The sequence below is a fragment of the Rana temporaria genome, chromosome 7 (genome assembly GCF_905171775.1).
Source record: "Rana temporaria chromosome 7, aRanTem1.1, whole genome shotgun sequence".
NCBI lineage: Eukaryota > Metazoa > Chordata > Amphibia > Anura > Ranidae > Rana > Rana temporaria.
Genome location: NC_053495.1, coordinates 84842723 through 84856300, shown reverse-complemented (window position 1 = coordinate 84856300; position 13578 = coordinate 84842723). Strand labels below are relative to the sequence as shown.

At 44.4% G+C, this 13578-nt stretch overlaps 1 protein-coding gene across 1 annotated transcript in view; it reads right to left on the bottom strand.

Moving 5' to 3' along the window:
* GRIN2B (glutamate ionotropic receptor NMDA type subunit 2B) overlaps nucleotides 1-13578 on the bottom strand; it is a 1689627-nt gene that overhangs the window by 1622932 nt on the left and 53117 nt on the right. The gene's annotated exons all lie outside the window — the stretch shown is intronic.

Here is a 13578-nt window from a genome sequence, read left to right as displayed (position 1 = left end):
CGCTACGAGACGGCTGGTCAATATTATACATCTTCAGCGAAGGCCTTCTCTGCTCCTTGCCCTGGATGCGGAGAAGGCCTTCGATAGGGTCCATTGGGGCTATTTGGAGATGGTCCTTAAGAAATTTGGGTTCGTAGGACCCATATACACAGCAATAATGGCACTTTACTCAACACCGTCAGCTAGAGTGTTCACTTCGGGGACGCTCTCTAAACCTTTCGCCATTACTAATGGCACTCGCCAGGGGTGTCCCCTATCACCGTTAATTTTTAACTTGATCCTAGAACCCCTAGCTTCGTACATACGAACACATAAGGATATCAATGGCTTCCCCTCCTCCAAAAAAGTACATACTATCAGTCTTTTCGCCGACGACATTATCCTAATGCTATCAGACCCTGTCACTTCCCTGGCTTCGGTACATGAGGCACTTCAAATGTTTGGGAAAACGTCATACTATAAAGTCAATGAGAATAAGTCTTTTGTCTTGGGGATGGGGATTAGCACCACTGTGAGGAGCACACTCAGTTCGCGATTTCCATACGCATGGAGTAAAGAGGGCATTAAATACCTTGGCATTACCCTGTCATCTACGTCAGGGAACCTATTTGCGTGTAACTATACCCCATTTCTGGCCTCCCTACCAACAAAACTGCAAGAACTGGCTAAGTCTGAACTACTGTGGTCAGGCAGATTAGCGGCCTTCAAGATGATGGTCCTTCCACAACTCATATACCTGTTCAGGACCCTTCCCATTCCAGCCCCTAACTCCTTCTTCACTAAAACCCAGGCCCTAATCAATCAATTTCTATGGAAGGGCAAAAAAGCAAGATGGGCATTTAGGAATTCTATAGCATCTAGAGGAGCAGGAGGGGTCGGCAATGTAGTGGTGAGGGACTACCATGTGGCAGCCGTTTTGGCGCAACTAAGGACTTGGTTCCCTGATCCGCCTTCTACGAGATGGCGGGAGCTAGAGGAAACCCAATTTACACAAGGCAGCTTGCACGACCTATTGATGTCATCTACACTCTCAGTTAAACCCCCTGGTGGACTATCTCCTACAATGGTGGCTTCTTTGAAAGCCTGGGTTGTACTCCTAAAGACATCCCAGGGACAACATCCCAAGACATACCTCCCAATACCAATGACATGTCTCACTGGCGTTATTCCAGATTTAAATGTTGCTCACTGGACTAAAAGGGGAATAGCTCACATCTCTGATTTGATGATAGGCCCGAGTGGGAAGACGTTCAGATCACTCCAGGTGGAGTATGGCTTGGGGGAGTCCGACTACTTTACTTTCCTAAGAATAAACCACTTTCTTCAGACTAGTCCGACTCTCTCGATCCAACTCCCATGGAGAATTGCGCTGTATCTTACCAAGCAGTCTACCAATATTAGAGGTATATCCCTATTTTATGGTACTATGAACAACAAGCTAGTATTTGTGAAATCTAACAATATAGTGGCATGGGAGGGGGATCTGGGAATAACATATTCCCCAGAGCAATGGCAGCAAACCTTACGTACCACATATACCTCCACCAGGAGTATTAATCTTTGGGAACTTTACCAAAAGATATTACTGCGGTGGTACTTAACCCCGTTCAGAATCGCAAAGTTTAGCTCTCAGGTCTCCCCGCTTTGCTGGAGGGGATGTGGTCTTGTGGGAACTCTGTTCCATATATTATGGGAATGTCCTGCTATGCGTTCAGTCTGGAGGGAGATCTTTGCCTTGATCGCCCGAGTGGTGAACGTAGGAGTACCTTTATCCCCGGCACTGGCGGTCCTCTCATTGGGAATAGACTCTATCCCGAAAAGCAGTAGAGCAGTTGTTTCCCATATCTTACTGGGCACTAGACTAGCTATTACTCGCCACTGGAGAGACCAAAAAGCTCCCACATTACAAGAGATAATTGCAATAATTAACACACATATTGACTACGAACGGATGTTCGCAGCTTCACAGGGTAGATTCCTTTCGGCCTGTGAGCGATGGAGGTCGTGGACTGAGTGGTACAAGGGGCGGCATGGTTGTTAAGGCCCTATATCTGAAGTAAACTGAATACATGATAAACTAAATATTTGTGGATCCAGGTTATATCTTTAATCACTTATGATCTGTTTCTGTTCTCTTTTTCTTTTCATTGTCTCCTTTCTCTTTTCCTTTTATCTTTCTTTTTATCTCTCTTTCCCCCTCCTTCCCTCCCATCTTCTCTAGCTAACAACCACCTTCATCTGTCCATTGGGATGCCTTGGCGCCTTCGAAAATGGTAAACGCTGGGAGCCTCGGGGCGTGTTGGCTCGGGGTCGGGCGGGTTGGGGCGGGGGAGGCCACCCCGGGAGAGCACAGTTTGATCCCATGGGGGTGCTGGGGGTGCCTCTCTGCGCCCTTTTCCGCTCTGCCCTGTGGCGGCATTGGCTTAGGGGCCTATTGGGCCCATACGAGGCATGTATGTGGCATTCTGGTGTCTTGTGATAGGTTATAGATACACCAACGACCATGCACAAATGAGATGTCGAGGATTTAACTTCTTTTTCTCTTTTCTCTTGTTATCTTTATTCATTATTTGATGTTGTTCACAGCATATGATGTTCAAAGTATGTATATCTGTGAAACTCTATAATTCACCAATAAAAACTTATTGAATGGAAACAAGCAATGAAGGCTACTAGTGAGGTTAATAGGGCTAAAGCTGACATCAATTGGGTGTAATTTGGATAGAAACCTGGAATTGGGGTCTAAGGGGGCGAAGGAGGGGGGTGGAAGAAATAAGGGGAGTCTAAGAACAGTTGAATCCTCAGATGGAGTAAGGGGTTAAACCAGGGTTTGACAAATTTGCTTGGAATCTAGGAGCCAGCTAAAAAAGTTAGCAGCCAGAAAACGCGCCCCGTCCAAGCTCGCGAGCAGAAGCAAAGGCATATGTGAGTAGCGCCCGCATATGTAAATGGTATTCAAACCACACATGTAAGGTATCGCCGCGATTGGAAGAGCGAGAGCAATAAATATATCCCTAGACCTCCTCTGTAACTCAAAACATGCAACCTGTAGAATTTTTTAAAACGTCGCTATGGAGATTTTAAAGGGTAAAAGTTTGTCGCCATTCCACGAGCGGATGCAATTTTGAAGCGTGACATATTGGGTATCAATTTATTTGGTGTACCATTATCTTTCACAATATAAAAAAAACGTTTTTCCCATAAAAGTGCGCAAATACGGTGTGACAGAAAGTATTGCAACGACCGCTATTTTATTCTCTAGGGTGTTAGAATAAAATATATATATAATGTTTGGGGGTTCTAATTAAAGGGAAGGAGATGGCAGTGAAAACAGTGAAAAACACATTAGAACTGCTGTTTTACTTGTAATGCCAACGGCCACCACAAGATGGCACCATATCACAGAAGGAAGCTGGTTTTGGCCAGCTCAGTAGATTGCTTTAAGAAAGGCCTGGATTCGTTCCTAAATGTACATAATATAACTGAGTACTAAGATTTGTAGGTAAAGTTGATCCAGGGTAAATCCGATTGCCTCTCGGGGGATCAGGAAGGATTTTTTCCCCCTGCTGTAGCAAATTGGATCATGCTCTGCTGCGTTTTTTTTTGCCTTCCTCTGGATCAACTGTGGGTATGGAGTTGGGTGTATGGGATTGTACTGTGTTTTTTATTTTGTTTGTTTATTTTTTTGTGGTTGAACTGGATGGACTTGTGTCTTTTTTCAACCTGACTAACTATGTAACTATGTTGTCGAACCTATCAACAGCATCCTCTATCATGGCTGTCATATGCTCCATTCTGCGAATGTCTCTAAAAGTTTGTAGAAGCTGAGCCTGAGTTGGAGGTGAGGTGGACAACCAAAATGAAGGGATGGCACTTTTTGCTGCATGTAAGACATAGGAAGCTAATCTGTTCGAAGCCTTTCACAGTCCTGGGAATAGGAGGCCCAGGAGGAGATGCACTGGGTCCAGCGGAATGGGGGATTCTAAAATCTGCTGAAGTAAGGATATGACCATGAACCAGAAAGGGACAATCAATTCACACTGCCAAAATATATGATAATGAGTACCTCTGAGTTTCCCACACCTCCAACACAGAGGGGAAAGAGAGGAATCATAGCGGTGTAAAATCTCAGGGGTCCTATACCAGAAGTATAATACTTTGAATGCGGTCTCTCTTTGCACCACACACCTAGATATTTTGGAAGTTGAGGTCCATATTTTAGACCACTGGGGGGGGGGGGGGGGGGGGGGGGGGGGGGGGATTTGTTGTTGTGTAATCTGCGACCACTTACTCATGTAGGAGTGGGGTACCATGGAAAGCGGGAGGTTCTCTTGTAATAATTGGTAAATGGCGTATATTAGTCGCATTTGATATGGTCCCTGAGAACAAATGACTTCGAAATGTGTGGGTTTAGTAAAAGTGAGAGAGGGTGAGAGTTTCGACAAATAGTGAGTTATTTGGAGGTACAGTAGGAACATAACGGGATTTGGAATTTGGCTTGTGGAACGAAGGTCTTGAAAGGAACACAATTTATGTGTGACTAGGTGCACAAAGTGTCGAAGTTGGAACAGGCCTACTTGGGCCCAGGGAAACATCCAGGAGTGGGAAAGACTATCAGGGAGTAAGGGGTTAAAAAGTACATTAGAAAGGGGGAGACAAGGGCATGAAAGAGAAAATTTGGTAGGACAGGAGCGCCAAATCCTGAGTGAGAACAACATAGGTCCCAAACAGAGGTCCTGGAGCTTGGGGTCCGAAAACAATGCAAGTGACCACACCAGGGAACACGGATGAGTCGGAAACACAGAACCTCTCTATCTCCGTCCATCGGTTCGGAGGTCGAAGGCTAGACCAGGACACCACCGTACGGAGATGGAAAGCCAGGTAATACTTATGAATATCGGGAGTTCCCATACCTCCCTGACCTCTGGGGGGAAAAATAACCCAGCTGGCCACTCTACGAGCCCCGTCTTTCCAAATAAAGCTGAGAAACCACTTTTTAATGAGTTTCAGTTGAGCCATTGTGATAGGGACAGGTAATGTTTAAAAAATATATAATAATGTTGGCATAACAGACATCTTTAACACGTTAATCCTGCCTATCCAAGATATTGGGAGGGGATTCCACCTATTTAGCATGGCTTTGATAGACTTGAACAGGGGGATATAGTTGGTTGGTTAAAGAGTGAAGTATGGAGTGAGGTGAACCCCTAGATATTTGAAAGATGAGGTGCACCAGCGATAGGGGTATGAGTTCTTAAGCGAGAGAAGATCTGCAGGAGGGAGGTGCAGGGGCAGGGCTTCTGTTTTTGACGTATTCATTTTGTATCCAGATAGGGAGCTAAACTGGGATAATAGCGCATGTAGAGATGGAAGGGAAATGTGGAGAGTAGTGAGAGTCAATAGCACGTCATCTGCAAAGAAAGACAGTTTTTATTCCCTTTGACGCATTGGGGACCCCACGTATGTCAGGATGAGATCTGATAGCCTCAGCTAAAGGCTCTAGACAAAGAACAAAAAGGAGGGTAGATAAGGGACAACCTTGTCGAGTACCATTTGACATGGGAAATGAGCGTGATGTGAAGGAGGCTAGTTGGACCTGTGATGAGGGGTAAGCGTAGAGGGTTTTCAAATCTGTGAGAAAGGGACCCTGTAATCCAAATTTTGTAAGGGTAGCAAACATATAAGGCCAGTTCAATCTATCGAATGCCTTTTGGGCATCTAGGCCAAGAATCAGGGCAGGGCGATGGACTCTATTCAGCATGTCAATGAGATCTATGGTCCGTCTGGTTTTATCCCCCGCATGTCTAGTGGAAACAAAACCCACTTTGTCTCTATCTATCAATTTCGTCAGGAATTGGGAGAGGCGGTTGGCCAGGATTTTGGTAAAAAGCTTTAAAAGTGCTATTGGTTTATAACTGTCGGTAAGCGAGAGGTCTTTGTCTGGCTTAGGTATGACTGTGATAAAAGAACGGAGGAACTGTTGGTGGGTAGGAATAGGCTTTGTGTTCGTGTTGAACCCATGTTCGACTTGAACATCGTATGTTCGATCGTTCGTCGAAATACGAACGTTAAGGGCCGTTCGCGACAAATTCGAGTGGCGCGTCACGGCCCATAATTCACTTCGGCAAGTGATTATGGGAGTGGTCTTTGGTTGTGTGATACTATTTTTCCATTTTTGGAGGCTGCGAGTCCAGCAGGTCATGTGCTGGCTCTCCTCCAATCATGCACCTTGATTAGGAGATTGGTCTGATTGGTCCTTTCTATGTTAAGTTAGTAGTGTTTTATATTTATATGTGTGCAATATGGGGGAACAGGTTGATGCCCCAGTTGAAGTCCCTCTAGGACGAAACGCGTAGGGCTTGGTTTTTTACCATTTCTCATATTGCCCCTCTTTTATATGTTTTGTGATCACTTTTAATGTATACCTTGGTTTTATTACAATAAAAACTTTATATTTTTTGACCTGCACCATTGGGGCTGTGTTTTCCTTTCTCTCCCCCACATGCTGTTTGGAGTCTTCCATTTCCACCCTACCCCATCCCTAAGGGTTATACCATCATCCCTCCTCATTACTTTGAGAGTGGACATCTTAGATATTCGGGACACCACTCCAGGATACCGTGCATCCATGGCCCTCCACTGAAGATTCATCCCACCTGTTGATCCAGTTTGAGGAAGCCGAGCAGATTGTGCCCTGAGAGTGTTCATGCCTTATTGACCTACTGTCGCTGACAGGCAAATCCACGCCTTCTGGTAAGCGCATTCTCATCTTCATTGAGTTTAAGAAAGTGATAGTTTGCCTTTGAGGATCTACGTGGTCATTCTACCATCTATTCATTCACGAGTTTTGGATGGACTTTATATTGTTATTTTTGGTTGTGGTTGTTTACAGCACCAGTTTATTTATTCACTTTACTATTTTTTTTATTTTTGATACTTTATCACTGTTTCAGTACAGTTACTATTGATTTATTATTTACCAAGAGAAATCACTGTCTCTATGTTATCACAGCGCTACATTTTTTCCTTACACCACTGTTCAATATTTGTCATATTGTAGTGTAGCAGCTTTAGTTTTTAATTTTTTCAGATTAGCGCAATATTTTCTCTTTTTTCTCTGTATTGTGTTTGACTTTTTATATTGCTGCTTTCTTTATCCTTTAATATGGATGTGTTTGACTACAGATCATCTAGGTCCCTTAATGTTGACGGTGTGTTTACCACTACCGGACCCGACACTGAAATCAGTGGCACGTTCATCAGACTTAAAAATCTGATGACCACGGAGATACATCTGCAATGGGATATGGCCTTCTTGGAACAGTATGTTAAAGAATGTATGGTTCCGAGAAGCCTCCGTTGGGATATTTTTTCCCAACAAGGAGACTTGGATACGGAATCCTGGTTCCAATATTTTAATGAGGTGGGAATCAAACTTCTGGTTTTCTTAGTAGAAAAGAAGCATCACAAACTCTCTCTTATTGACAAGGAGATTAAGGACTTGCAAGAAAAATTTATCCCCCACAGAACATCTCCTGAATATATGTCTCTTTCTACAGTTTTAAAAAAACACATTGAGAAAGAAAAAAGAGATCAAAAGCTCAAAAAACAAAAAAAAGTATAATAGAGATATCACGGATTACAAAATACAGTCTCGTTTTCAATTGGCAGAAGAAAATCAGCCAATCTCCTCCTCTTGGGAACGAGACTGCTGAGATGGAGGTCACACAAACTGACATACAAAAACCTGATAGAATACTCACCTTTGACCCTGCCATTAAAGATAGCCCAGCACGGGCACCTGTTGTTTCCCAAACCTCTAAGGCGAAGCCTTTGAGGTTTCCAGATGTTCGTAAGAAACCTCTAACTTCAAATTCCAATTCCGTCTATCCTCCTCCGATGAGGGGTAGGGGTTCTGGGAATAGAGGAAGAGGGTCTCAGCGGGGATACTCAGGTGAGTCTCACTATTACATGAGCCCTAGAGCAGTGTTTCCCAACTCCAGTCCTCAAGGCACACCAACAGGTCATGTTTTCAGGCTTTCCATTATTTTGCACAGGTGATTTGATCAGTTTCACTGCCTTAGTAATTACCACAGCCGTTTCATCTGAGGGAAATCCTGAAAACATGACCTGTTGGTGTGCCCTGAGGACTGGAGTTGAAAAACACTGCCCTAGAGGACCCCCTTCGGGTTGGAGTCACAGGAGACCCCCTCCCGGTTGGAGCCCTAGGAGACCCCCTCCTGGTTGGCATGATAGCCATGGGAATTACCGTCATGACGACCATGAGTATCCTAATAGAACTGCTCTTCCGGTTCAGAATAGGTTTCCCCCTCTACAAAAAAATTATGAGAAATGATCGCCATTTTTCTGGCAGTTTTTTTGACAGAAATGACGATTCACTTTCTCGATCCCCTTATAACTACAATTATAACCATCCTGGGCCCTCACTTGGGTTTTCACAGGGGAATGCAGGAATACCTGGAAAACATAGAAGGAAAAGAGGCACCCGAGGGGGGTGGAGGGTCCAAAGCAAAAAGGAAAAGAGTCGGAGCGGTTTAGGCGTCTTTAATCTGAGCTCGGGGGTTCTGACCGACGAGGAGAAATATGTTCTGGATAAGGGCTTGAAGTATGTCCCTCCCAGGACATTGAATACATTCTCCACGTTCATAGATGTACAGAAATTTGTCCGTAAGCGGACCCAGAGAATAGAAAAGGGTCCAGTGTAAAGCCATCTCAAAAGCATTCAAAAGCATTTTTCTATTCTCTGGGTCTGCTCCTCAGGACCACCTCTACTCTATTTTATGTTTTTCCCCCTCCCCCCCCTTTCTTTTCATGAGAGTGATTGATGCCATTTACACGCCCACTTGTGTTTTTTATATATCATAAATATATTAAATGTATTTATTGTCTAATTAATTTACCTTTGTACCTGTTTGTGTTTTCCTGTGTTTTTTCTTTTACTATTGTCCTGTAGCTAACCATACTGAGACTCCGTGAGGAAGCGCTGCAACAAGCGCGAAACCGGTCGAGTCAGCAAACTTTGCAAGCCTTATCATCTCAGACACATACCTGTCTGCACCTCCGTCATTACACAGGACTATTAATCTCTAAACGGGTTGCCTTTTATGTTACGAAAGCCTGTGACCCTATCGTTGAAACTTTGTGTTTTTCATTTATGACTACCAATTTTCTAATTCCTGTTACACTTTTGGAGGTTCTTGCATTGTTGAGTTGGTTTACCAGATAGTTTTGCTGCTAATGGCAATCTCTTTTTAATATGCACTGTATATCTTTTTATGTCTAAATAAATCCAAAACTTTTTAGAGAAAAATTTCTCTGTGTGACTATATTCTGATCAGTCTATAGTGCCTGAATAGTCCAACAACTCGCCCCCAGTTATTCTTTTGTTCATACGCATTAGGACGCGGCACATTTTTATGATTAAATATCCACATGTACACTACATGTGAGGATATTTTCACCTCCTTTTTTCAGAGAGCAGGGTATGTGCAGATAGCAGGGTATGGGGCAGAGAGAGAGAGAGAGCAGGGTATGGGGCAGAGAGAGAGAGAGCAGGGTATGGGGCAGAGAGAGAGAGAGAGAGCTGGGTATGGGGCAGAGAGAGAGCAGGATATGGGGCAGAGAGAGAGGGTGCAGGGTATGGGGCAGAGAGAGAGGGTGCAGGGTATGGGGCAGAGAGAGTGCAGGGCATGGGGCAGAGAGAGTGCAGGGCATGGGGCAGAGAGAGAGCAGGGTATGGGGCAGAGAGAGAGCAGGGTATGGGGCAGAGAGAGAGCGGGGTATGGGGCAGTGTTCAGGATGCTAGGCACATGTACAGGGACACAGGACAGCATACAAGCTTTCCTCTAGATGCAGAGTAACGCGGGAAGCGGCTGTAAACATACCTCTTGTGATGCGCTCCTCCCCTCCGCCCCCCCTCTCTTCTTGTCCGTCCGAGGTGATGAAAAATACAAGCACCTGGGGTGGACGGAAGGGGAGGAGGGGCCGGCCGGAGGAGCGCATCACAAGAGGTCTGTTTACACTGCAGTCTTAGGAAGCAGTCATTCGAGACCCGATCTACCCGTCAGCTAGTTGTGATTGACGGGTAGATCGAAGGGGAAGCTGACATGGGGCCCCCTACTGGTCACGGGCCCTCGGTCCGTGCCCGAAGTGCCCTATGGTCAGTCCGCCCCTGCTCTTCCAGGAAGGCTGGGGCTAGGTCTGATTCAGTCTCCTTGCCCCCTGCTTCATTGCAGCTTGGCAGTTGGCCTAGAAGCTTGATTATGGCTTAAGATAGAAATGGAGCGTTGTTTTTGACTGCTCATCCTTTCTTCCCTGGGAGTACAGAGTGTTGATTTTGGAATGGTTCTTGGCTGTTTCTTGGTTCCAGTATGAGGGCACCATACTAGAGCCATTGAACAGCTCGGGCCAGACTGGGGTCTGTACTCTTATTCTTGGGTCAGAATGTTGGTATTGGGTTAGAATCCTTATCACCATAGGGAAAAAGGTCTGACATGTACCACTCCCACTTAAAGGGTCACTAAAGGAAAACATTTTTTTTGCTGAAATGACTGTTTACAGGGTATAGAGACATAAAAGTTAACTGATTCCTTTTAAAAATGATTACAAATAGATTAAAATCAATCCTATAATGTGCCTGCAGGTTAGTTTCACTTTTAAACTGGTTTCATGTTCCTGTGAACTAGAGAGACCCACAGAACAAAAACAAACAAATCCAGGGCAGTGTTTTGTTTTTAAAATGAATCTGATTGGTTCTGTTAAGTTTTAGACACACAGTAATGACAGCTTAGATCACCGTGAAAAGCTCCCAGTACTGTGGTTATAAGGAGCCAGACAACCAGGAAGTGTGGAGATCACAGCAGAATTACAGCAACTTCAAAGCAAAAACGAACAATAAGGACATGAAACCAGGACTGCAGTAAGGTAAGGGAAGCTATTTAGCTAAAAAAAAAATTCCTTTAGTGATCCTTTAACACAAATACGTTTTAAATTGCCCAGTTTAATCCCAATACAAAAACTTACTATTTATTAAAGTGGATGTAAACTTTTTTTTGATGTCACAATTTAGAGAATAAGATTTCCTTTCATCTGTGCCCATTCTTGCCACACAGAGTTAATCCAGCTCTGAGCAATCCTCTTTTATTGTTCAGTGAAAATTAAGAGCTAGATTCACATAGAACCGCGTATCTTTGCGGCAGCGTAACGTAACTTAGAGTAAGTTGCGTCAGCGTAGCGTAAAACAGCCGGCGTAAGCCCGCCTAATTCAAATTTGGATCAGGGGGGCATGTTTTATGTAAATGTACTGTGACCCGACGTGATTGACGTTTTTCCCGAACGGAGCATTACTCCAAAGTACGCCGCAAGGACGTCATTGGTTTCGATGTGAACGTAAATGACGTCCAGCCCCATTCACGGACGACTTACGCAAACGACGTAACTTTTTCAAATTTCATCGTGGGAACGACGACCATACTTAACATGTTTACGCCGCACTTATGCCACCATATAGCAGGGGTAACTATACGCCGGGAAAAGCCTAACGTAAACGGCGTAACTTTACTGCGTTGGCCGGGCCTACGTTCAGGAATTCGCGTATCTAGCTAATTTGCATACTCAACGCGGAATTCGACAGAAGCGCCACCTAGCGGCCAGCGAAAATATGCAGTTACGATCCGATAGTGTAAGGCCCCGTACACACCATAGAATCCATCCGCAGATAAATCCCAGCAAATGGGTTTCAGCGGATACATCCTATGGTGTGTACACGCCAGCGGATCTTTTTCCGCGGATATATCTCCCCTGGGATGGATTCCAGCAGATCGGATATTTGCTGACATGCAGAACATATCCATCTGCTGGAGTCCATCCCAACGGATGGATCCGCTGGTCTGTACAGACTCACCGAATCCATCCGTCCGAAGGGATCCCCCGCATGCGTCGTAATGATTTGATGCATGAGTGGAATTCCTTATATGACAGCGTCGCGCACGTCGCCGCGTCATAATCGCGGCAACGGCGCGACACGTCGTCGCAAGAGGATTTCGGCGCGGATTTCAATGCGATGGTGTGTACACACCATCACATGAAAATCCGCCGAAATCCACGAGAGGATTTATCCGCGGAAACGGTCCGCTGGACTGTATTCGCGGATAAATTCTATCGTGTGTATGGGGCCTATGATATCTGTGCGTAACTGATTCTCAGAATCAGGCGCATAGATACGACGGCGCAACGCAGAGATACGACGGCGTATCTGGAGATACGCCGTCGTATCTCCACTGAGAATCTGGCCCTTACAGACTTACAGTAATAAAAAGTCCATTCCTCTCTCCTTGCTTTGAGTGACAGGTTATTTACATATCTAGCTCGGACATGTTTATCATATGTTATGTTATGTTTATCATAATATGAGGTGATCCACAGTATAAAAAGTGAGAAATCCACCCCTCCCCCACATAACAAATCCTGGTAATATACAATGAACTGTGAATCACCTCATATTATGATAAACATAACACAGATGATAGGAAATCTTAGGCCTCGTACACACGACCGAACATGTCTGCTGAAACTGGTCCGTCGGACCAGTTTCCGCGGACATGTTCGGTCGTGTGTACGGCTGACTGGACAATTTTCCGGCGGATCGGACAGGTTTCCAGCGGACAAATGTTTCTTAGCATGCTAAGAAACATGTCCGCTGGAAGCCTGTCCGTCGGACATGTTCGGTCGTCTGTATGACTCACCGGACATGTCCGCTCGGCCGAAAGCCCTCGAAGTGATTTGACGCATGCGTGGAAGCCACGTCACCGAGTTCGCTGTCCGCGGGAAATTTGGTCTGATGGTGTGTACAGCCATCAGACCAAAATCTGGCAGCGGACATGTCCGATGAAAATGGTCCGAGGACCGTTTTCATCAGACATGTCCCGTCGTGTGTACGAGGCCTCATACATTGTGACATCCAAAAAAAATAAAAAATGTTGGGTTTACATCCACTTTAATGTCTACCTATAGAAATGTTCATCAAACTATAATACAAATACAGTGGTTTAACTGTTGAGCTCTATTAAGGCAGTTTAACAGATTGCACATTTCAATAATTTGCTGCAGAAATGTGAAACACTTTAATGCTGTTAAATGTTAGCTCTATCAATATGCATAGAAAATGTTTTATTCTCAGGACACTTTAGACCTTTTGTGGCAGTTTATAGTATATGTAGACTATTCCTTTGTAAATCATTGAAGCCCACTCTAGCATGGTTTGTATACAATGGAAGTAATTACTCTTTGCTGGTCATTTTTGTCCACACAAAATGCAAATTCTTTCTTTCTTTTAGGCTTTGTGGTTCCAAGAGAACAGTGTTCATATGCAATGCATATATATATATATATATATATATATATATATATATATATATATATATATATATATATATATATATATATATATATATATTGGCTCTAATCAATTAAAATTGGTTGTAAAGTCTCAAGGTTTTTCACCTTTAGACCCCTTTCACACTGAGGTGCTTTACAGGTGATGTAGCGCTACAAATAGCG